General features: G+C 35.7%; 1 protein-coding gene across 4 annotated transcripts in view; it reads right to left on the reverse strand.

Moving 5' to 3' along the window:
• The window catches only part of ndufaf2 (NADH:ubiquinone oxidoreductase complex assembly factor 2), a 140,506-nt gene that overhangs the window by 4,655 nt on the left and 110,627 nt on the right, over window positions 1-25,224 (reverse strand). The window lies entirely within an intron of this gene.

The following is a 25,224-nucleotide window of genomic DNA, read 5'->3' on the forward strand; positions in this document are numbered from 1 at the left end:
TCACTTAAGGGACTGTTCTTAGCTTAAAAGCTTAAGAGTCTGAATGCAGCTGGCAACAAAAGAAAAGGAAAGTCCAAATGAGACAATATCCAGTCATCATTACTGCTTAGCTAGGCCCTGAGGACAGAGGTGCACGTTATTCTTCTGTTTTATTATATTTAGTTATCTCTTTGGGTGTATGAGTTAGCATTTTGGTTTGTGGATTTGTAAGGATCCCTACAGTTCACACAATATATGTGATTTTATTTCTTAGATAGCGTATTCGTAATGGTGGTGCTACTGTTGGAGGCGTGCCACCACCACCTGATGGATTGAAGACCAGATGTCCACATGACCATCATCATCTAATTCTTCCACATGAAGCCTGTAAACCACGGGTGTCAAACCCCAGGCCTGGAGGGCCGCAGTGGCTGCAGGATTTCTTTCTAACCCTTTTCCTAAGGAAATCTGTGTCCAGTTTTCATTGCTAATTAACTGCTTTTCCCTCTAATTTAATAGCCCCGTTTTTAAGGATTAAGTCTTCTGAATTGATTCTTTAAATGACAGTCAAACAGAAATGAGACATGAAACGAGCCAACAGATGACCAGCTAAACTGGGGCATCAAACTCCAACCAGTTCCTTAATGAGAAACTGATTCTTGCTGTTAATTAAACCCGTTATTCAATTCCATGGCTTGTTGCTGCTCTCTTTCTGCCACAGCAGACATTTCCAAAACAGTTTGATATTCTTTTTTTTTTCTAAGAACTCCTAAAATGTTTTGGTAACCTGAGGGATCAACCTTACTGAGACCTTCATCTTTATTTTCAGATTTTATTTGATGGGTACAGGTGAACTGGTCATGTCTTGCTTGTTTTATGTCTCATTACTGTCTGGCTGCTAATTAAGGAAAAAAAAAAACAACAACTAAGGGGCCTGAGTCAAGCTAAAGAAGTTAATTAGCATCAAAAACTGGTCACTAATTAAGAAGATGGTTAGAATGAAACCCTGCAGCCACTGCGGCCCTCGAGGACTGGAGTTCGACACCCCTGTTGTAAACCATGAGGACTGATTGAGATCATTTATGTTAGGCAGAATGCCCAGTGGGGTCTGGGTGGTCTCGTGGCCTCAGAACCCATGCAGGTTTTGTTTTTTTTTCTCAAGCCCTCTGGAGTTTATTTTTGTTTTCAGTATACTTGTAAGTCACCCTCATTTATTTTGAACCTTTACATTACAGGACAGTAGCAGCTAAACAGCCCTCACTGTTGGTGATCCATTTCTATGTTTCACAGTATTTGTAGGTATCTCTGTGATGACATCAAAGGTGCTGAAGGCATTAATGTTCCAAGTATGTCATTTTGATCTTTTTTTGAGAATTACCAGAATCTATTCAAATTCTCAAGTGTGTCTAGCCAAGTTCAACTGTTTTTTTGATTTGTTACTTGTCACCAAGGCTTTTTTCTAGCCACTCTTCCCAATAGCCTGTTAGGAGGGACATACCATCTAACTGATGAATTGGTGACCCCCAGCATCCAAGCAGATACTGCAGTCCTCCATCTGTGATCCTTGAATACTTTTTGCCTTGCTCATGATCTCATGCTTGAACTAAAGATGTATTTACAATCTCTTCATAGTAAACCAAACTTCTAGGTTATTGATGTAAAGTGCTTCATATTTTTAAGATAAATAGTCAAATATTTACAATTTGTCCTTTATTTAGCTTTACCTCAAGGTGATAGAGATCATATATATTTTTTTCTTTTGTAATATTAGAGTTGGCAAAATATAAGATAGGGTGTAGGATGTTGGCATGAATGGAGAGAGGTTTTTGATATGTGGGTTGAGGCTATGGGCTGATTGTAGACACACAAAACAATACATAAGGACTCCATGGAACTAAAGAGTTCAGCCAGTAAATACAGACAAAACAGCATACATCTGAAACTGAATTACATCTAAAGTTGATGTGCTAAACAATTTTATGAAATGGTGGGGCCAGCCTTTGAAGTGCGTCTCTTTCCATTCGTTTCAAGATATAAAATGTCTCAGCCTCTGTACTTAATTGTAAATCTGTTTAACGTGACATTGAGTGTGTGAAGTACCTGCCACCCATGAGGAACATACCTTCCAAATAACTAGAGATGTTTTACAAATTAATTTACTTTTCTGTTGCCTCAACTGGAACTGAGCTTGAGCATTTTCCTTTATGGAATGAGAAAACAAAGTAGAAAATATGTCTTGATATTGACTGTAGTTTTAGTGTGAAATTGTATTTAACATATAGGCCACAACCTCTCTCTGGACATTAAAGCAAGCAAAATCTGAAGGATTGTGCTAAACCAGGCAAAAAACAGATCGAAGAGCATTATAAACTCTTGTATTTAGTGTCCTTCAATGCCGTTTGTTGCAACTGAGTATTATTGTTTATTAAGCATACCGTTTGCAGTGTTTCTGATGTTACCTTTAAAATATTATATTCTATTATTATTCTGCAGGTAATATAACAATGCCAAAAGGTGCTCAATTTCTAGTGAAGAATCCAGACTTCCTAAGTTGCTAGCTGCAACAAGCCCTGCCTCGCCTGAGGAGCAGTGCTACTATGTAAGAGCGGTTCATCGTCTCTGCAGCTTGTACAGCAGCAGCTTTTGGTTACACCACATAGACAGTAGACCATGCTGTGAATTCTAGTAAGCAGAAATGCTATCAGGCAAATCTCTAAAGCACTGGAAAATATCTTAATTTAACATCAAGATGAAAATGAAAGTAAACTATATTTGCATCAAGAAAGCATTTATGTACCTGCTTTTTTATAGCTGTAATAATGGAGGTTACTCCGACACTTTGAAAATACATCTTTATGGGATTACATTAAATGCTGTTCCAAACCACAAACTGTATATGGTCCTCTGTGTGCCAACCTAACGTCTGACTACAAATATAAAGATCTTCTAAATTATTCTTTTTGCTTAGATAAAAATAAAACCAACAACACTTTCTACCTTTGCATTCACTAAAAGTTTGTTATCCTTTGATTTTTGGTGCCAATTACTTTTTAAATGTAAAAAAATTTCTTTGGTCTCTGAAAGAAACTCATGAGAACAAAACAGACAGGCAATATCCATGCAATATCAGCTATCATGACAAACAAGAATTAAGTTATAAATCAGCAACAAAGGGACAAAGTACAGTTATCAGGACTCATGCTATTATTTTATTGCTGCTATTCAGAAATGTTTCAAGTTCAGTACGATTTATACAAATAAATGGTTGAATCCTGAATTTTGTTCTACCAATTTAAGGTTTTTACGAATACTACTAAATCAATGCTGATATTTTTAAACACCCATTGTCTCATTACTGTAATCACATTATCAAATCAAGTGGCTGGAGGGAAATGTCTAGTATAAGGAGTCTTACAATTTGACATAAGAGAGATGGCTAACAACAGAATCCCATCTGGGCTGTGCTGATGTCAGAAATGTGTCTTAATATCTTTGAAGAATCAAAAGCACACTTCACACTTTAAGTCACTGCATTTGTTTTGCATATACTATTGTATACATATGTATACTATTCATGGTGTTAGTTGCAAAATAAATGCAGTAGACTATTAATGTCACCCCAGGCTCATGTTGTAAAATGAACAATCTGATTTGTTCCACTCTGCTCAGCAAGTCTCTCATTGAATTTTTTTTGTTAGCTACCACTTTGCTTCCTGCTCGACAAACCCAACCAGTATCATGCGCTGATGTGAAAAGGGGGCTGAACGCACCCGAAGGAGACGCGGTCGCTCCTCTGAAACAGCTCTTAAACGGTGATACAATGGGAAACATTTTTTTTTTATCTCCTCTTTGATCAATCAGCTGCTGGATTGCTGCTGCTACCATGCCCTGTGCTCTGCATCTTGTGTGGCGCTTCAAACATTTAAAAGCCTGTACAGCAGCTGTTCTTTTGTCTCACTGCCTTGTCTCTCTTCTCCCCCAGACATCCTCAAACACTATTCGATCTCTTTTCGCTGTTCCGTTATTTCACAGAGTAATATTTTCCATTTGTTTGCTAATGCGATCTTTACTATCATTTTTTTGAGACTTTCGAATTTTCCTACTTCCATTATCTCTAACCTGCTCTGCATGTGTATCGCAACGTTTCTAAATTTTTTATGACATTCTACTTTGTCTTTTTCCGGCCCCGGACATGATTAAATCTCTTGGCACAAAGTCTAGTCTTCCTTAAGAGCTGAGAGCACAAGAAGTGTGTCTGCCAAAAGCATTCCAACAACTGAGAGGTTAGATGACCATGGTCTTGTTTGAAAATGGTTGTAAGTAGGGCATGACTTGACCGTCTCGCGGGGCATGAAAGTGTCTCTTTGTCTCTCTTTAAAAGATCACGCCTCGTTGCAGGAAAAAAAGTCTTGTCCCAAGATTTTTTTGTATAACTGAGAGATAACACAATGGCCACAAGAATTTATTATTGCTAAACACCATGTTTCAAAGGCAGATCAATTAGCTGCAACATGGTGTGATAATCATTATGCTCTTGGAAAATGACCCCAGACCTAACAAGTAAAATAAACAATTGCTCTTGGAAAATGACCCCAGACCTAACAAGTAAAATAAACAATTTGTTTTTGCCATCTAATAAATGTAGGGATTTAAACAAGTTGATTTTCGGTTGCATAGTGATTGCGTGATAAAGGTAGTTGATATTTTTTGTTTTGAAACTGACATACTCATGTTGAGTACATTGAGGTTAAATCACACAGACAAAGGCATCAGTCCTGTGCACAGTTTTGTCTTGTGTAGGTCTTGTCAGCAAGCTGTCCTCCCTAGTCACATCTTACTTCAAGAAATTGCAAACAGTACAATTCTATGTAAACACTGTCCATTATTTTGGCCCAGTAACATTAAAAATTGAGTTTTTGGAAACATCCAAATGAAGACCAGGATTTTTAGTCTATAAAAGAAAATGATAAACTTGTTTGGCAAAAGAAAGAGAAATGAGAGTCTTTAGAAGCCTACCAATAATTCTAAAACCATTACAGAGATAACTGGGGCCAAAAATCAAGAAGAAGACTGTCTTTGTAATGCAAGTTTCTGGAAACACTTCCTACAGGGTAGTACAGTAGCTTGTCTTTGTTAGCAACCACTCAGAGCAACACTGTCTTGCACTGTGCCATCAAATAAATGAATAGAGGAAATATTTTAATATGAGAAAACAGAATTACATTGCTGGAATATATTACATTGTAAAAGAATGACCACAGACTTATTAATAAAGTAACATTCCAATACATTTATTGGGTATGCAGGCCTCACGGGGTCTGAACACAAACAGCTGCATCCATATATCCCGGTGCAAAAGTGTGTAGTTTGCGACCAAAATCCAGAAAGATTTCCAATACTCCTAACCAGTTTTCAAGGCTGCAAATTCAGAAAATCATACTCCACATACTACGCATTAAGTTCAAATCCCTGATGCTTGCCTACAGAGTAGTCAGTGGGTCAGTACCCAAGTATATGGAAACACTGGTGAAGTGCTATGCTCCTCGCCCACTCAGGTCTGCCAGGGAACAGCATCTGGTGATGCCATCTCTACGTGGCATCAAGTCTCAATCCAGACTCTTTTCCTGTTTGGTTATGAGTTGGTGGAACGGGCTGCCCACCTCTATCTGTACTGCTGACTCCCTCAATGTACTTTAGCAGTGATTGAACTGACATCTGTTCTGTGAATATCTGTCTAATTGAAAAGAAGAAGAAAGAAAAAACTGTGAAACTTTATATTCTTGGTTATTTAAGTGTAATTGCTTTATTGATTGTAAATGTATGAGTTAGTTTTGTAACCGGTCCTATTACAATTGCTTAACACACAGCCCCTTGCCTAATGTTACTCGATTGTTTACCTCTTTTGTAAGTCGCTTTGGATAAAAGCACCTTCTAAGCAAAGGCATGTAATATAAAGGAGCTTTTAAGAATGGCTTTTGTGCTTACCTTGACTGCTCTGCAGAATGCCAAGTTCTTTTTGATATTTTCTTATAATTTCTAGATTTTAAACAATGTACTTGGCACACTCACCATCAAGGTTTACTGTTCAAATTACATATATATTTTTAGATGTGTTCAGTGTCAACTTGACATATGTTTAAAGTAAGCAAGAATCTGTCATACAATGTTAGGTGAATACAGAGACCAGCTCCTATATGTACATTATATGGCCAATATTTTGGGGACTCCTTTCCAAATTATTGAATTCAAGTACTCCAGCTGCTTTTATTGTTAGCAGGTAAATAAAATGAAGCACATAGCCATGCAATCTCTAAATGACATACAATTGAAGTAGAATGAGTCATATTGAAGTTCCTAGTGATACTAAATAAGGCACAGTTGTAATATGCCATCTTTGCTACAAGACGTTACAAGAAATTCCTGTTCTGCTACATTTGCCCCAGTTAACTCTGCTATTATTGTAAAGTTGAAGCATCTAGGAGTAACAGCAGCTCAGCCACAAAGTGGTAGACCATGTAAACACAGGGCTGCGGGGTGCTAAAGTGTGTAAAGCTCACTTAATCCCCTGTTGCACCATTCACAACAGACTTAAACTGCCTCTGATAACTACTATACATCAGCATGAGAACTGTGTATTGGGAGCTTTGTGAAATGGATTTCCATGGCTAAGCAGCTGTACACTATTATGATGTGGAGTCTCAAACATAGCAAAATAGGTGCAAGGCTTCCATAAAGGCAGGGCCATAACCCTAACCTGCCTGCCCAAGCAAACTCAATCCAAATCCTGCTAGCCTCAAAACTGCTAACTGCAGGCTTCCGGCAATAACAGGTACAAGGCAAGTTGTCAAAATAATTAGAAATGTAAAAAAAATACACTGCTCACAAAAATTAAAGGAACACTTTAAAGAAACACATTAGATACATCAGATCTCAATATGAAGTTGGATATCTATACAAATCACGACAGGGCAATATCTTAGGAACAAAAGAATGCCAAGTCTTTTAATGGAAATAAAAATTTTCTGCCTACAGAGGGCTCAATTGTGTAGACACCCTAAAATCAGAGTGAAATGAAGATGTGGTAGGCTAGTCCATTTTTTCAAAAACTTAATTTCTGCTACTCAAAATGCTTTTCAGTATCTTGTGTGGCCCCCACAAGCTTGTATGCATGCTTGACAACGTCGGGGCATGCTCCTAATGAGATGACGGATGGTGTCTTGTGGCATTTCCGCCCAGATCTGTATGAGGGCATCCCTGAGCTGTTGTACAGTCTGAGGAGCAACCTGGCGGAGCCTAATGGACCGAAACATAATGTCCCACAGATGTTCTATTGGGTTTAAGTCAGGGGATCGTGAAGGCCATTCAATTGTTTCAATTCCTTCATCCTCCAGGTACTGCCTGCATACTCTTGCCACATGAGGCCGGGCATTGTCTTGCATTAGGAGGAAACCAGGACCTACTGCACCAGCGTAGGGTCTGACAATGGGTCCAAGGATTTCATCCTGATACCTAATGGCAGTCAAGATGCCGTTGTCTAGCCTGTAGAGGTCTGTGAGTCGCTCCATGGATATGCCTCCAAGATCATCACTGACCCACCACCAAACCAGTCATGCTAAACGATGTTACAGGCAGCATAATATTCTCCACGGCTTCTCCTGACCCTTTCACATCTTTCACATATACTCAGGGTGAACCTGCTCTCATCTGTGAAAAGCACAGGACACCAGTGGTGGACCTGCCAATTCTGGTATTCTATAGCCAATGCCAATTGAGCTCCCCGGTGCTGTGCAGTGAGCACAGGGCGCAGTAGACATTTGGGCCCTCAGGCAACCCTCATGAAGTCTGTTTTTGATTGTTTGGTCAGAGACATTCACACCAGTGGCCTGCTGGAGGTCATTTTGTAGGGCTCTGGCAGTGCTCATCCTGTTCCTCCTTGCCCAAAGGAGCAGATACTGGTCCTGCTGATGGGTTATGGACCTTCTATGGCCCTCTCCAGCTCTCCTAGAGTAACTGCTTGTCTCTTAGAATCTCCTCCATGCCCTTGAGACTGTGCAGGGAGACACAGCAAACCTTCTGGCAATGACACGTATTGATGTGTCATCCTGGAGAAGTTGGACTACCTGTGCAACCTCTGTAGGGTCCAGGTATCACCTCGTGCTACCAGTAGTGACACTGACTGTAGCCAAATGCAAAACTAGTGAAGAAACAGTCAGAAAAGATGAGGAGGGAAAAATGTCAGTGGCCTCCACCTGTTAAACCATTCCTGTTTTGGGGGTCATCTCATTGTTGCCCCTCTAGTGCACCTGTTGTTAATTTCATTAACACCACAGCAGCTGAAACTGATTAACAACCCCCTCTGTTACTTAACTGACCAGATTAATATCCCATAAGTTTCATTGACTTTATGCTATACTCTGATTAAAAAATGTTCCTTTAATTCTTTTGAGCAGTATATAACAAAAGCCCCACAAGAGGAGGGGTAACTGTAAACTTTCAGCTTGTATACAAGTGGGCAAATGAAGAACCTTTATTAATAAAGGATTTATGAACAAAGAATCAGAACAATACAAGGAAAAGCGCAAAAGAGCAAAACAGACAAAAAGGAGTTGCCTAAAAGGAAGTTTCAAAATAAAATTCATTACTAGATAATAAGAAGGTTTCAGTCAATATTCTTTTCTCAGCCTTGAAAAGCTGCACATGTCACCTCAATTCCTTGTGCTTCATTCTCCGAATGAGAAATGAATGTTCAGTAGTATTTAAATTCATCTACAGCTGCTTTTAATGTATGTGGTGAATCCGAGTCCAGGCCTTTGAAAGCCTTTTGGGAGTAAGAGGTGCCAAATCTATACATATTATTTATTACTTCAGGCATACTAAGTCTACTCAAAAGATATAAATCAGGGGGTCACCAAATCGGTTCCATATGATCTATAGAATGATCTCTCTTTCATTCCTCATAAAGCTTTTAATTCATTCTGTCACGTAAGTCACTTAATTCACAGCATCCCTTTGCCAGTGTCATTTTGGGCCTATGGCTGGATTTGACACAAGGGTTCACTGCTGTATAAACAGAAATAAAAATGTGAAAAATGAACTGTTTCTCTGAAACTATATGTATATACTAACCAAATTGTTCAATAATAATATGAACAAAAAATGTATAAGCATGTTTAACCAGGGACTTCATACTTTTGGATAACATGAAGCACTATAGTTTTCAAAACATAATTATGCAAATTAAAGAAAACTACAAGAGAGTCTGTTTCATATATTGGTATTGTACATTTTGATAAACAAGTGTTTTTTTCCTAAAAAACATGATCCACATCCATTTTTGAAACCTTCTTATCCAGTACAGGGTCATGGGGAAGCTGGGGTCTATATTAGTGTGCACAGGCCATAACACATTAGGCCCAATTTTGCCATCACCATTCCACTTATGTTGAATATCTTTTGACCATAGGGGGAAACTGGAACATTCAGTGCAAAAAACGTTTTTAATTCAAAATCCAGTTCTAATAATAAAGCAAATATCCTTGGGAACAATCATACCACCAACAAGCAGGAATCCTCTAAAAGACCATGGGCTCCTTTTCCTAGAACATACCACCACGAGCAGCATTTAGACTTTTGCAAAGCTTATGATCATAAACCCTAGCTTATTATGCATTAACATTTATATCTGAAAAGCTATTGAAGATCATGTTTTAAGTCCAATTTTCTAGATTTTTATTTTATGCCTAATACAGTATACTGTATCCATTTGAAATCACAACATCAAGTAGCTTTTCAAGCTGACACGTAAATGTGCAGGCCAGCCAAATATAACCATTTATACTTAAATAACTACTGTATAAATGATACATTTAATTTTAAAATACCATGAAAACCCTACACTCCCTTATACAGTAGTTATGTCTTCTCCCTATAAAGGCCTGTTTAAAAAAATGAACAGCTGACACCAAAACAGTACAAAGTTGTAAAAGACTTGATCTTGTGGACTTTTGAACTGGCAGTTGAAGAGCTATAAACCTCAAGGACTGCTGTTACTACTTAAGTATTTGCTGCACGGTGCTGTGTGCTGCATTGCCATTATAAATGTTACTATGCTGTTTGGTTGATGCCATTTTGAATTATGTGCTGTGGTATGGGCTCTCAGATTTTAACCTGGGAGACTCCTTAAAAAAAGGAAAAACAGCACCAACACTCATATGATTGCGCAAGTAAGTAACTATAAAAAAACAAATATAAAACTACCTTTATAATAGCCGTTCAGAGTGAAAAAATCAACTTAAATTGGATATGATAGGCTGGCTGAGAAGTTTATGGCAAGTAACGGCATACAACTGCAGCTATTGTGTCTGGGATAAGACCCTCCATTTTGCCTGAGTGTGTAAAGATGGCATCTTTGAAAGTCAGAGGGCCAGGCTTTATATTGCTTGCAATGTGCTTTCCTTAGCCGCTGATAGTGGAAGTGCTTGTTGTTCTCAGTTACAAAAATGCACAATAAACCACTCCATATTGCAAAAGATCTCATTTATTAGTAAGGCAATTCCTGCCTAATAAATAATTACACTCGACACCGAGAGAAACAGAAAAAAGATAACTCACATAAGACATGGAAAAAAAAACTCAGTCTAATGCGTGCTTCATTTTTTTGACAAATTTTAGACATATTATTTTTACCATTTTGACAGAGCTTCAGTTTATAAATGATAAAAGAATAAAAAAGTCAAAATAACTAAAAAGGCAATGATAATATGCACTGTTATTGCGTGGGCCCCAACAATCATTCACAGAGAGCATCAGTGGAAATTAAAATCTACTTTTGTCTATTATCATACTGTGAAACTAGACCAGCCTAAGTACCTCAGTTTCCTCACTGAAATAAAAAACAAACATTGTATTAGTTTCCTTCAGATTTATTTTACAAAAGATATAGATTGGCTACCAAAAATATTTTTTGTTTAACCAATATTGGAGATGAGAAAAATTATATATTGTATGTACTTTTCTATGCCAGCTAAAGTTAATAATAAAAAAGAAATCAACTTCTGTTGAAGACTCTTCACAAAAACACAAAGGTAAATCATTAATTAATATCCAATTACAAACAACCCAAGTATATTCAGTGTGTTTTGAAGAAAACACCTGCGTTATCGCTTACGTCAGGGCAGTCAAGTTTAGTTCTGGGGCTCCCCTTAGTCTGCAGATTTTTTGTTTCAAACAATTTTATTATCAGTGAATCATTTTTATCTTTAATGGATTTCATTGTTTAATTAACTGACTTTTTCCATTTTTTTTATTTTACATTCTTAAAAGTTCAGTAGTATGCTATTAACATTTATAAAAACTAAGAAATATTTGTAATTTTTGGCAAATCATTAAAAGCTTTGACTTTTAATCCACTCCTTCTGTGGAGTGTGCATTCTTAATTGTATCCAAATACTGACAATTAATAAATGACAAATAGAGCAAACACCACTAAACAACTCTGAACGCTAAAGGGAAGCTATTTTAGAGTTACCCAATTGTTCGGTTGTTTTTAAATAATAAATGATAATAAATAAGCAGGGCATTAATAACAACAAAATCTTAAAAAGCAGACAGAATGGATTCTCACCAATCTAACACAGTTATCCTTCACTCAGTACAAATTTAATGCAACCAGTTTGTCATTTGTGTATTAATACGGAAAACAGGGAAATAACCGTTAAAGTAGGAGTTCAATAAAAAACAATTTGGACGCAAGCAACAGTAAGCTTAGAGTCCTAGGAACCAAGTTACCCAAACTATTCTATAACATTTCAGTAATTATTTACTGCTCTGATGCTGATATTTCCGATCATAAAATATGTCATTACCATAGCAATCGATGAGAAGTATTCATAATTAATTGTAGAATTCTCGTATTTGAGGGTTCCTCTAAGAGTGCCTCTTTTTCTTGCAAGATTTGGCTCTATAACTAATCAGCACATTGTCATCTCATAACAGACTTAAGTTTTCGAGTGTGGGATTTTTTCATCCAGCCGTTTTAACTCTAGACTGTCCTCAAGAAACTGTGGCACACAGACACACATACATCCATCATCGAGATATTGATGTTTTTGGTTTCAGGAGACCCTAAAAGCTCAACATCTGTCGAAAACCAGTGATCAAAATTTTTGACTAATCTAAAGCTTTCACTCTTCCCCCATAGATAATAGGTTATGCTGGGAGGGGCACAAACCAAATGAGATGAAAACCTGCTGCCCCAGAGAGCCGCCACAACTGCACCAGAGAGCCACTGATTTAATCTAACCTTTTAACAGTATGTGACATGTAAATGATGCTCATTCCTACAGGCATTTTAAGTCTACTGTAGCAGCTTGTTAAGGGATAATGTGATTTTTTTTTCTGTGAGTGAACCATTTGTTTTAATATTCCCTTGAGTAAATTGGCTGAAGTAAATTGTAAAGATCTGCAAGGCTCCAAAAGCCTGAATGTATTATTCCTATTTGTGGTAACTGTACTTAAACCTATAGTGATCAAAGTGCTGGAAAGTATTTTATATGTACAGTCTCTATTATTAGATTTTAAATTTATGTAACTCTTTAATGTTATTCATCAGGAATAATACCACAATGCATACACCAATGCAGAATAGCACACTACAGAAGCCCTTCATTTCTCCTTTTTTAGTGATGCCCATTTAATCCTGAACTAACTTATGCTGAAATGTCACCCTTTGACATTGTTAACAGCACACTGTGCCCACATGCCCAGAACACTTTGCCATCTGCCTGTCCGGGTTTGAATGTAAACTTCACATTGAAGTGTGGATTGCTGATTAAATGCCTCATTAGTCTGAAGACTTCCACATTTGTTTTCCAACCAAGGAAGATATGCAATGAGGCTTTTCAAAATGTGATTTATATGTGATTTATATGTGTCTCTGTGCCTTCCTGTCTACATAGCCGTGTGCAAGTTTCTTTGTTCGTATGTACACATTTGTCATCAATTGATCCTCATTCTCTTTTGTTTTGTATACACTTTAGAGTACAAGACAGTTGTTTAAAGCTATCATGAAGTCAGATTTTTAGGTAGCAGTTTTATGAGTCGAGCCACTAAGACCATTCCAACAGAAGCTAGGAAATGCAACAGAGTTAGTCCTTTGGTAGTCAACTTAAACAAACATATTTCATTGAGAATCAGGCCTTTGACCACCTGAACTCCAGATTCTGTTCCAAGTATGGTTGTCTCATGTATGATGTGTGTATTTTCCCCAGCCACACCAAGTGCTCCAATAGGCTTGTGTTAGTGTATGACCTGCACCAAAATTTCTCATTCAAGGGAATAGCTGTAACATGAGCACCAAATTCACCAAGTGGGACTGCTCTTACATTCTTGCTCGTCCAAATGCTTATGTATTGTCAATACACTTAAAAAGATAAAACTAGGTAGCAGGACAGTAAATGTAGAGAAACACTGACCTACACTGTACCGGTGGTCAAATCACAGTTACAAGGAGCCAGCCTGGGAGCAATTCCTGCAAGACTAGAATTCATCCTGGATGGAGTCAATTCTATTACAGGTCATAAAAAAAAGTAGATACATTACTTATAGCATTAGACCTATCAGTGATTTCTCAAAGGATACATTTTCCACATACATATCAGGTGCATTTTACATAACAAGATGGCATTATTAATGCAATGTCGAGTGCAATGGAAAAGGTATCAAAACAAGGCATTAGGCTATCCAACAAAAGATCCACATCCTGAAATTGAATATTCTAATACAAGGTTAATGGGAAATAAAAATATGCATAAATAAAAAATAATTTAGAGATTATTTGAGAACCCTGCACAAATGTTTTTAATAGTTAAAATTTATAATTCTCGGAATGGTTTTCAGCAATTATATTCTTAAACAATTGGATCTATTTCAAATAACTATCAGAAGTAAATAGGACGCATGCAGATTATATTATGGAATATCACTAAACAGTCTGGAAGCAATTGTGTTTTCTTTCTTTTTTTTTTTTTAATTAGACTGTCTATTCAATTACAGTATAAAGCTTAGGATTTTGCTTTCTTTGGGAATAAGAGCCAGAGCAAATTGGATTTTTTACATTTTAAAAGCAAGTAAAATATGCATCCGCTGTGTATCGTTAAAAGATATAATGCTATTTGGGTATGACAGCACCATATATTTCATACAAAAATTATGCCCCACAGTTGGGTAGCAGGCAACAATCCATCGACTATAGAGTAACTGAGACATATGGAAAGGGTTTAAGCTTGCTTTCATGCTTTGTCTGCTAGAAAATAAACGGATCTCAAGGGTCACAGTAGTCTGAATGTTGGGACTGTCAGTCATGAGTTGGTAACACATGACAGTAGAGGCCTTTAGGCGGCTTTACATTTTTTTCTGCTGTGACATCACTTCTAAAACACATCAGATGAAATGCAGCAAAGAGATACTGCTCAGTTTCAGGGTGCTGCTCTGAGGGAAGGTGCCCCATTGACATTTCACATACCTATAAAGCTCGAAATCAAGAGGCAATTAACTCACTGTTGTGTCCTTGAAAATAATTACCACTTCAAAAGCCTGGGGTATCATTTCATGTCATCTGCAATCCACCATGATATCTTAGAGGAACCTGCAGATTATTGATTTACTATAAATGGACATCAGGCTTAAGGAACAGTTGACATTCTATTGCTGTTGTTTCATTTCTGTGATTTAAACAACACTGGCTTCTCCATTTGTCATTTATATGTTTTCAAAAACTGAGAGATGGATAACAATTTAGAAATGGATTTATGATATTACTCAAATCCTGATTAACGCAATGTTTTAAAATTGTCTTAAAACAGTTTATTTTTGAGAAAAACATTAATGGGAATAGGCAAAATATCTAAATTTTGTTGTTGTTAATAAAATAAAGTTACAAATTTATAGTATTAAAGCATTTTCTATGGAACACATGGTGTACTCAGCTGTTTACAAGAAAAGGGATGGCTTCTTGAAAGGAAAAGACACACTTTGGCTTATGAAATAACCCTAATCTCACTGTGCATTATATGGAAGTATCTACGTACTGGCAGAGCTAGTGAAAAAGCAGTTGTGCTATTTCTTATAAATAATTTGTGTTAACTGGAATAAAAAACATTTTATTTCTATGTAAACTCTAAAAAAAAATTTAGCCTAAAGGTTATAAGGTTTTTCAAAGAAATATCAGGCGTTCTAATTGACAATATTCTGGACATAGTAAATTCGTCATTAGATACGGGGGTCTTTCCAGACTGTCTTAAGACTGCTGTAGTTAAACCCCTTCTTAAGAAACATAATCTTGACCCCTCTGCCTTTGAAAATTTTAGACCCATTTCTAACCTGCCCTTCTTAAGTAAAATTTTAGAGAAGGCAGTCATTATGCAGTTAAATGACCACCTAAATAAACATGCTATTCTTGATACTTTTCAGTCAGGCTTCAGAACAAATCACAGCACAGAAACTGCACTTGTTAAAGTAGTAAATGACTTGCGGGTAAATGCAGACAGAGGCCATTTATCTGTTCTCATCCTCTTAGATCTGAGTGCTGCATTTGACACCATTGATCATAATATTCTTAGAAATCGCCTTAGTCAATGGGTGGGCCTCTCTGGCAGTGTCTTAAATTGGTTTGAATCCTACCTGGCAGGGAGAAAATTCTTTGTGAGTTGTGGTAATCAAATCTCAAAGACACATGATATCCGATATGGTGTTCCACAAGGCTCTATCCTGGGTCCGCTGTTATTCTCAATCTATATGCTTCCGTTAGGTCAGATTATCTCAGGTTACAATGTGAGCTACCACAGCTATGCTGATGACACACAGCTGTACTTATCAATAGCACCTGATGACTCCGACTCTTTCGATACACTAACACAATGTCTTACTGGTATTTCTGAATGGATGAATAGTAATTTTCTCAAACTAAATAAAGAGAAACTGAAATTTTGGTAATTGGCAATAATGGATTCAGCGAGGTTATCAGAAATAAACTTAATGCACTAGGATTAAAAGTTAAGACGGAAGTAAAAATTTAGGGGTAACCGTTGACTGTAATCTGAATTTTAAATCGCATATTCATCAGACCACTAGGACAGCATTTTTCATTTAAGAAACATAGCTAAAGTTAGACCTCTTATATCATTGAAAGATGCTGAGAAATTAATTCACGCTTTTGTTTTCAGTAGACTAGATTACTGTAACGCACTCCTCTCAGGACTACCCAAAAAAGATATAAATCATTTGCAACGAGTGCAGAATGCAGCTGCTAGAATCCTAACTGGGAAAAGAAAATCCAACACATTTCTCCAGTTTTGATGTCACTACACTGGTTGCCTGTGTCATTCAGGATTGACTTTAAAATACTGCTTATGGTTTATAAAGCCTTAAATAATCTCGCCCATCTTATATATCGGAATGCCTGACACGTTATATTCCAAATCGTAACCTTAGATCTTCAAATGAGTGTCTCCTTATAATTCCAAAAGCTAAACTTAAAAGAAGTGGTGAGGCGGCCTTCTGCTGCTATGCACCTAAAATCTGGAATAGCCTGCCGATAGGAATTCGCCAGGCAAATACAGTGGAGTAATTTAAAACACTGCTGAAAACACATTACTTTAACATGGCCTTTTTATAACTTCACTTTAACATAATCCTGATACTCTGTATGTTCAATTCATCACAATAACTATTCATGGTGGCTCTAAAATCCGTACTGACCCCTACTCTCTCTTCTGTTTCTTTTCCGGTTTCTTTGTGGTGGCGGCCTGCGCCACCACCACCTACTCAAAGCATCATGATGCTCCAACAATGATGGACTGAAAGCCAGAAGTCTACGTGACCATCATCATCAGGTCCTTCCATGAAAATATGATGATTTATGTTAGGTAGAATGCCCAGAGGGGACTGGGCGGTCTCTTGGTCTGGAACCCCTACAGATTTTATTTTTTCTCCAGCTTTTGGAGTTTTTTGTTTTTCTGTCCACCCTGGCCATCGGACCTTACTCTTATTCTATGTTAATTAATGTTGACTTATGTTTATTTTTATGTGTCTTCTATTTTCTATTCATTTTGTAAAGCACTTTGAGCTACATTTTTTTGTATGAATATGTGCTATATAAATAAATGTTGATTGATTGATTGATTGATTTGTATTTTCCATTTGTTTTAATATACATACATATAGTCAACTAATCCAGAGTCTAAGAAGCTTCTAAATCCATGTAGTTATTTAGATCTGCACCAAAATGTATTTATTAAAGTTCTACAATACCCTAATAAAACACATAATGGAAAATAATATTTGCAATCTTTTCCCAGTGACTTCAGACGGCAACTAGTCATGCCTAATGCATTTGCCAATTCACTGGCTCAACTCAGTAATTTATTGGTTTATAAGATGCCAAATCTCATTTGCTCACCACACTAGTGAAAAATATACTTGTCTATTAATTCATTACTAAAAGTCTCATATAAGGAGATCACAAATGAGCTAATAAGGATAACGGTTATGAAGTAACAAGGCAGTTTACAAATGTAGGCAAGGAGAGACCATTAGTTTTGAAAACCCTTAACAACCCTAAAATGTGTTCTATTTTGTTCCACACTTAATAACAATAATCTCAAATGGAAGAAAGCAGAACAAAAATATAATTTTGTAAATATTCTCTCCTATGATTTAAAAATGACTAAATTGATCTACAAAAAAACAAAATCTCTTCTTTACCTAAATGGGATATTTTAGTTTTTTTAAACTTTAGAAGTTCAATGTCCATACAGATAAAGTTCACATGCATTATAAAAGTACAATTTAAAAACCATATAAATAAAAAATGAAAAAGAGAAATGCATTTAGCATTAGTTCTTATACAGGGCTGCTCAAACCTGAAATTTTTCTTGAAGTTTCCGCCTCTGACTAAAAATAACATCCAACTTTATTTCACTCTTGAATCTGAGGCACTAAAGACTTTCATATGTTGGTACCTCTCAACATCTATCACAAGAAACTAATGGTATCTAGCATCCTTTCTCATCAGCAACTATGGAAAATGACTGCTATATGTCCAGTTTCACTTCTGTTAGTTAATGGTATTAAAGTCAACTTTTTACAAACCTTTTCAACATTTGTGACACTCATTTTAGTGTTCTCAGCCAAAACACAATTTCAGGCAGGAAAAGGCAGTATCTGCTGTCTAAGTGGCTACAGTGTTGGCACATATAAAACAGAAGCTTAAAAAAACAGAAGACCATTGAGATGCTTGCACTGTCATACAATGTGTAACTACATGAAACCCTTTAATAAATGCTGTTACTCTCCAAGTTATAGTAAATGGTCAGGAATATTCTGTTCAATGTACGCCAGTTGTACAATAATTGGTATAACTTTTTTTGATCAAAAACTGAACAAAAAAAGCAAATAGATTTGTCAAAGCCATGCAATCAGAGTGTCTCTTGATTTCATCCTTAGTCTCATTTGCATTTACTCCTTCCGATTCATAGAGATTAGGGGTACAGGAACCTCGTGAATGTGAAAATACGCAAATACATTTTGGACTCATGATTATATTCTAAGTTTATTGCACTAAACAACATGCAAACAGGTGCAAGAAATGTGGGATGGAACGATTACTGTGCAAGCAAATCACATGTGTAAAGCTGTCTGTCAAGATGCATGCACCAGACAAACTGTAGTTTTATAATCCTTGAGACTGTAACTTTTTACAAAAGTCGGTCAGTCAGTCATTATCCAACCCACTGGTAGTAAACGATAAAATTATTAATATTACCGTACATATATTTTATGCATTTATGACTTATTAGACCGCTTTAATTTCCTTTACATTGTCTAGCCTATTTACGTTGCAATAGCAGTGAGGGACTCAGACTCTCACTGTTATAAAATGGTGATTTATTTGTTTGGGGGATCCCATAACACACCCAGCCTTGACTCATCTTGCACACTCAAAAACACAGACGCATAAAAGGCAATTCAATCAAAAGGAAAAAGAATATATTGAAAAAATAATGAAGCAAAAACAATTAAACTAATATTGCACATTATTGCACATAACGTAAATCTGTTCAAAACTCCAAAGGTAATATAAATATTTAACTAAACATAGATACAATATAAATCCAACAAAATATTAAGTTTAAAATGATAACCGATAAACACTCATGACACAGTCCAGTTTTGCAGATACAGATGATGGTGCAGTTATGAAATTAAATCCTATGTGAACAGCCTCTTGAAAGTGATACACTATAAAATCTTGTCCTACTGTGATGCTGATGTATGTGAAGATTTGTAAAAGAGTGGAGTCCTCCCAGAGGAAAACCTTTCCAACCCAGATGAAATCACACAAACAAGTGGGCACAGGGCAAGAACATAAATCCTGTAATCTGATGGGTGTAATTGTAATCCAGTTGTGCAGTGAAGTGCTGAAACAGAAAGATTTTAATAAAAAAAAATTTTAATAGTGATGTATGAGAGACTTATTTTTTATTTTTTAGTACACTTTTTAACTTAATATAAGCAGTATTAAGTATTTTATATGTATATATATATATATATATATATATATATATATATATATATATATATATATATATATATATATATATATATATATATATATATATATATACACACAGTATATATATACAGTATATATATTATTTTCAACTTTTTAGTCTTGGGTTTGTATTAGTATAATTTTGTAATCAATATTTTAACACTCATTTAATATTTCTATCCATTACTAGTGCTATCTATTGGTGAAATCTTTAACTATTATTCATATGAAAATTTCATTTCTTAACATGGATTAATTGATCAGTCAGTAAAACTGATAATTGATTCATGTATTGTCATCAGAAGAGAGTAAGTGTGCAAAATTCCAAGTCATTTGGACAATAGGAAGTGGGTTAAATATGTATTACAAGATTTGTACCAGACAACAAACAGGCGAAGTTAAAAGAAGCATGGTAATAATAATAATAAAATAAAAATGAGATTTTCCTTAATGAAATAAAATTTGAAAAAGAGAAGGGTGCTTATGTATAAGTTCCTTTTTTGTGCAGAGTGGTGCAGGAATTCCATAAACAAGGCCAGCAGAATTATTTATTTGAACAATTGCAAATTAAAAATAGAGGGAGATAAGGCTGGAAGGACCATGTTTTCTATTTATTTTTATAATTACAAATAGCTGTACATACAAAGAATTCTCTTTAAAATATTTATGCATTATAAACCATTGTGCAGTAGTTATTCATGAAATTCTATTGTACTTTAACAGTTAACAATGTATTTTTACTCAAACTTTACTTATTCATCATTATTTTTATGTTTATTCTCATTTTTTATTAAAACTACCACACACAAGCAAATTGCTAGCAAGTAACAGAGTAATTTTTCTTAAGTGTGACTACAAACATAGAAGTTGAAAAGCTGTTTTTAGGCTTTTTATTCTTTATGCAACAGTTTTTTTTTTATTATTTATGCAAAAGCTGTAGAAACAAAATAATTCTCTTCACTGTGTATTCCTTGAAATTAACCTCAATTTTGCCAGCAAAACTATCAACAGACCTGTTCAGCACCTTTCTGTATCTGTATTCATCAATTGTTGTCAGTGGTTTATGGAATCTATTAATACGTTCAGTAGCCTCTTTACTAGATACAACCAATTTGTTAACACAAATAATGTACTTCTCCAAACAACCAATTATGTTGCTACAGCTAAGCATATATAGCATACAGTCATGGTCAAGAGGTTTAGTTGTTGTTCTTCCATATACTAGAATAAGCAAAATGCATGATCTAATTGACCTTGACCATGATGAGCATTTCAGAATTTTGGTTATGATTTCTGGATAATATTTTGATTTTGTCAACATTTAACAAACTCACCTGTCCCCCACCTCTGCTTATTTAAAGACAATCCATTTGTCACATTTAATAGTAACAGCACTTCATTTCTGCTGCTCAAATTCATTTTAAAAATTAACATCACGTAACAAAGTAACACTGTGTTTTAGAAACCTTTCAATAATTTATGAGCCCTTCTAAACAGAAAGGGTCAAAATTCATGATGCATTGGTCACGTGCAAAAACCAGATAAACTTAACAGTTACTGTTAAGAAATTACTATAATAGTTATCATTCCCATTTTCTACTGCTAGCAAGTTTTACAAAGTCATACATGGAGCCATGGATTTTCATGGACAATGATCCAGTAGCACTTGCAGCCTGTGAGAGATAACAGCAGTGCTATTAGCATATCGAGTCAAAAAACATTCTTCTCCTGGGAAGCTGGGACAACCACTGCAACCTGCTGTAGTTAAAATGGCTGAGTTTTATTTGCTTCTTCTGGCTTAATTATACAAATATTTGATTTAAATTAAACCATAACCAAATCTACAATCTAATCCAAATTACACAGCGTTCGCAAGCATTTTATTTTAGAAAGTTAAGAGACCTAATGTTTAAATCTCTCTTAGAACACACTAACACAAGAAGGATGAAAAGAAGAGGTAATCATTCTTCATTTTTATAACACCTTTTATATCAAAAGCAATCACATTGAACTTTAAAAGTATTTTATATCATTTCAATGTAAGAATAATTAGAAAATTAATGCACATAATATCAGAAATACAGCACAATAATGTAACCATAAAAGTATATTAAAAGGTCAAGAGTAAAGGGTAAAATTAAGCCAAACACAGATTAACTGTTAGAGTGGCAGTTTTTAACAGGTGAGCAACATTGGTATGTAATATGGACTTTATTATTAGAATGGTTTTATGAAGTAGATTCCAGCTCTTCAGATTCAGTCCATAACAAGAGTGTGTGAAGTTGTGGGAAGCCACAATAAGTTCTTCATTACAGAAGGGTGTACCAAGGATATTTTGTATGGAACAAACTGAACTTTGATCTTCCAAACAGACAGTAGGTAATCAGTAAGTTGCCATATAGACCTGAACTGTTAAGGACTTTCTACAACTCAATTCTGCAATAGTCTTTGGGTGTGAGAAGGCACTGTGACCTGCTGGCTCTGAAACATTGTATATCCATCCATGACTCCTGGGGTAGCCCACAAATAAAATCTAAGTGGGATTTAAATATTTGCCATTTGGGATAAAGAGGATAGTGTGTCTAGAGCCAGAAGAAGATTTCTGAGAAGACTTACTTGGTAGGAAAAAGGATGGCAGGTGAAGGAAAGAATAAGACAAAAGTATGCGGAATGTAAAAGTGAAATTTATTAAATAACATTTGGGGGAACTCACCGATGACAATTCTGGCAGTGGGGAAATATAACTGAAACAGAAATGAAGTTTAGGCGAAAAACATGAAATAAAAATAGTTATATTTTTATTATTTTTTAAATTAAAATTTTAGGTTTTAATATTATACAGAACTCCCTCAAAAATTCACAGGTTATTCTCTTAGGGAAACTTGTGGTTCATGCAGTAAGGCTTAGCACCACCAGAATCTCCTGTACTTCACTTTATGATCAGGTAAACAGGGAAGTAAGATAAGACACCACACCCCAGAGATGGTTTAAAAGCCAGATTAGTTAGTGCCTACAGAGCTGTAGGATCCCTGATCTGTTGATATCTTGATTTCACCCCTTCTTCATTCCTTCTCTGCTATTTTTAGGCAATTTATCTTGGGCTGGGGTGACCTCTGGTGGCAATCATTGACACTGGCTGTAGGACTGTCACAAATGAATGATGTTTAGTAATTGGACCTTTCTCAATATATCCTAGACTCTGCTTTGAGTACAATTCCTACTAGGCTTGCATAATCCAAGATGTATGAACAACTGTCCCTGGTGGAGAGAACATAATGATGTCCAAAGTCACTTTTGCCAGGCTACTTTTTCATAATCTTGCCTCTCACCTATACACTAGAATGCACCATGTGATGTCTTATGGAAGCAGCACTTATGTAATATGGACTGAAGGATTGTACCTAAAGAAATAACCACTTATCTTCCAATAAATTGTTTGATAACTTCTAAGATACTCTTTTGAAATTTTACATTTAATGCACACAATTCCATGTTGTTATTTAAATAGTCCAAACACAACTATTTTTGACGATTCTTTAATTTGGCAAAATCAGTTAGAATCAAAAATTGACTCATAGTTTTTATTTATTCATTACTTATTTGCTTTATATCTATATTACATAATAACATACTTTCAGCAGCACAAACAAGAAAAAGCTGCTTTACTTGAATACTGCCATTATACCATATCAAAAAAAAAAGAGCAGGAGAGTTATCATGTTCTCATTATGAAACTTCTCTTTTCTGGCCATCACAAATTTCAACTTAAAAACATAAACACCACTCAGTTTCCCAAAACAACACTACTGTATTTGCATCTCATTCATAATGTGGAGCTACTTTGGAAATAATCACTTCCATGGGGCTGCAATACTGACTATAAAAGAAATCTATAAATCTGTAATATCATTGTCAGGCTATGTTTCAGCACAACATTAAAACTGAACTGCAAATATTAAAGTTCTACCTCAGATAAAATAAAAAAAAATCCCAACATCCATTTCTATTGTAAAAAAGCAAAGCAGTGAAAATAGAGGTTAAAGTACTTCCTTGCCACATACAGTGAAAAAGTACAGAGAGGTATATTGAAGCAAATACAGAGCTATTACATAATTCTTTGCATGTATCACATTTTACAACTGGAGCAACAGCATTTAAAGTGACTTGATGTGTCACAGTGATTCAGCAATAAGGATTCAATTGGCAGTCTTTTATTTAAAGTCCAATGCTTAAACCACTAGACAGCACTGCCTTTAAAACTGGACATTTACTAAAAGTCAATAGATTTAGAGGGGTATTATACACCGAGGCAGTCAAAAAAACAAGCAAAAAGTCTAACGTTAATCAAGGGCAAAATCTATGGAGTAGGTAAAATGTCCAGAGCACCAAAGCCACATTCACCACACTAGAAAGAGGAAGAAAATCCTAGCCCTCCTTTTTGCTCTTCTTTTCTTGTGGATGCAGCCTAAATGTAAGCAGCAGATAAAATTAACAAGGTCAGGAAGAAACTGCATGTAAAAGGAGAATCCACTTGCAGAATCCAGGTCCCAGGCAAATAATGAACTATAGTATTTTAGTATTTAAAACACAGTGGCCACAAGAATACCTTGCACCTCTCCTAGTAGCAGCAGTTACAATTAGAATAATAAAACATTCTTTTCATAGTTATTATTAATACTTTTATATGTATAGTGGTTTATTGAATTGTGTTTATCTTCAGAGACATTATAATCATAAGTCATTTATGCTGCAGTACAGCTTCCACTATGGCTTAAATACTGCTACTTTATGCATTTAGTAATGGAACTGTAAGCATTCTGAAACAATGAAAGTTCTTCTTTGGTAGGTCTTACTAATTAAAAACAGTAACACAGACTACAGAAATATTGTAGGAAAATATTTTCAAACCTGTAATTCAGATCTCTTAGCTAATCATAATTTGAACCTGATTAGCTTTTTAAAGACGACTTTCTTATATTTTTAGTATAATCATAATATATACTTAATGAAGGGACATATCTGTTTTAATAAGGTATAACAATGCCTGTGCCAGTATTTAATATCGTTTACTGACACAAGCAAGTTGGCTGTCATTTTCTATTTAAGTTTGTAATATTTTTTTCTTTCAACAATAAAGTCAAAATCGTATATTTTATATATAAATGTGGATTTAGTAGATTAGTTTTTAAGTTATGTACAGTAGCTTTACAGCTGGTCCACCATCCATGAAAAACAGTTTATTAGGTCCTGCCACATATGTGTGCATGGGAGGCAGCTGAAGGGCATGAATGAGAGTAATTCCACGCCAGGCCAGGGGGTTGTAGACTGTACTTATCTTTTCTCTCTTTCCACTGCAGACCGATTATAGGAGGTACCTCATCCCGATGAAACCACTTGTGGTTCCGGCCCTGATGGTGTCATTTCCTGTTCCAGCCCTGATGACACCACTTCCTATACTCTCCCTTAAATCCTCCATATTTCCCTCATCAACACAGTTCTGTTTTGGACTCAAACCTGTACACAACTGTACACACAATTCAACTATTTTGCAGCCAGGAATAATTTTACAGGTGGCTGCCCAAAATTTTTTTGTGACTCTTTTATCTCATCTTTGACAGTCTAAACACTGACTTTTC

Source organism: Polypterus senegalus, chromosome 7, assembly GCF_016835505.1.
Source record: "Polypterus senegalus isolate Bchr_013 chromosome 7, ASM1683550v1, whole genome shotgun sequence".
NCBI lineage: Eukaryota > Metazoa > Chordata > Cladistia > Polypteriformes > Polypteridae > Polypterus > Polypterus senegalus.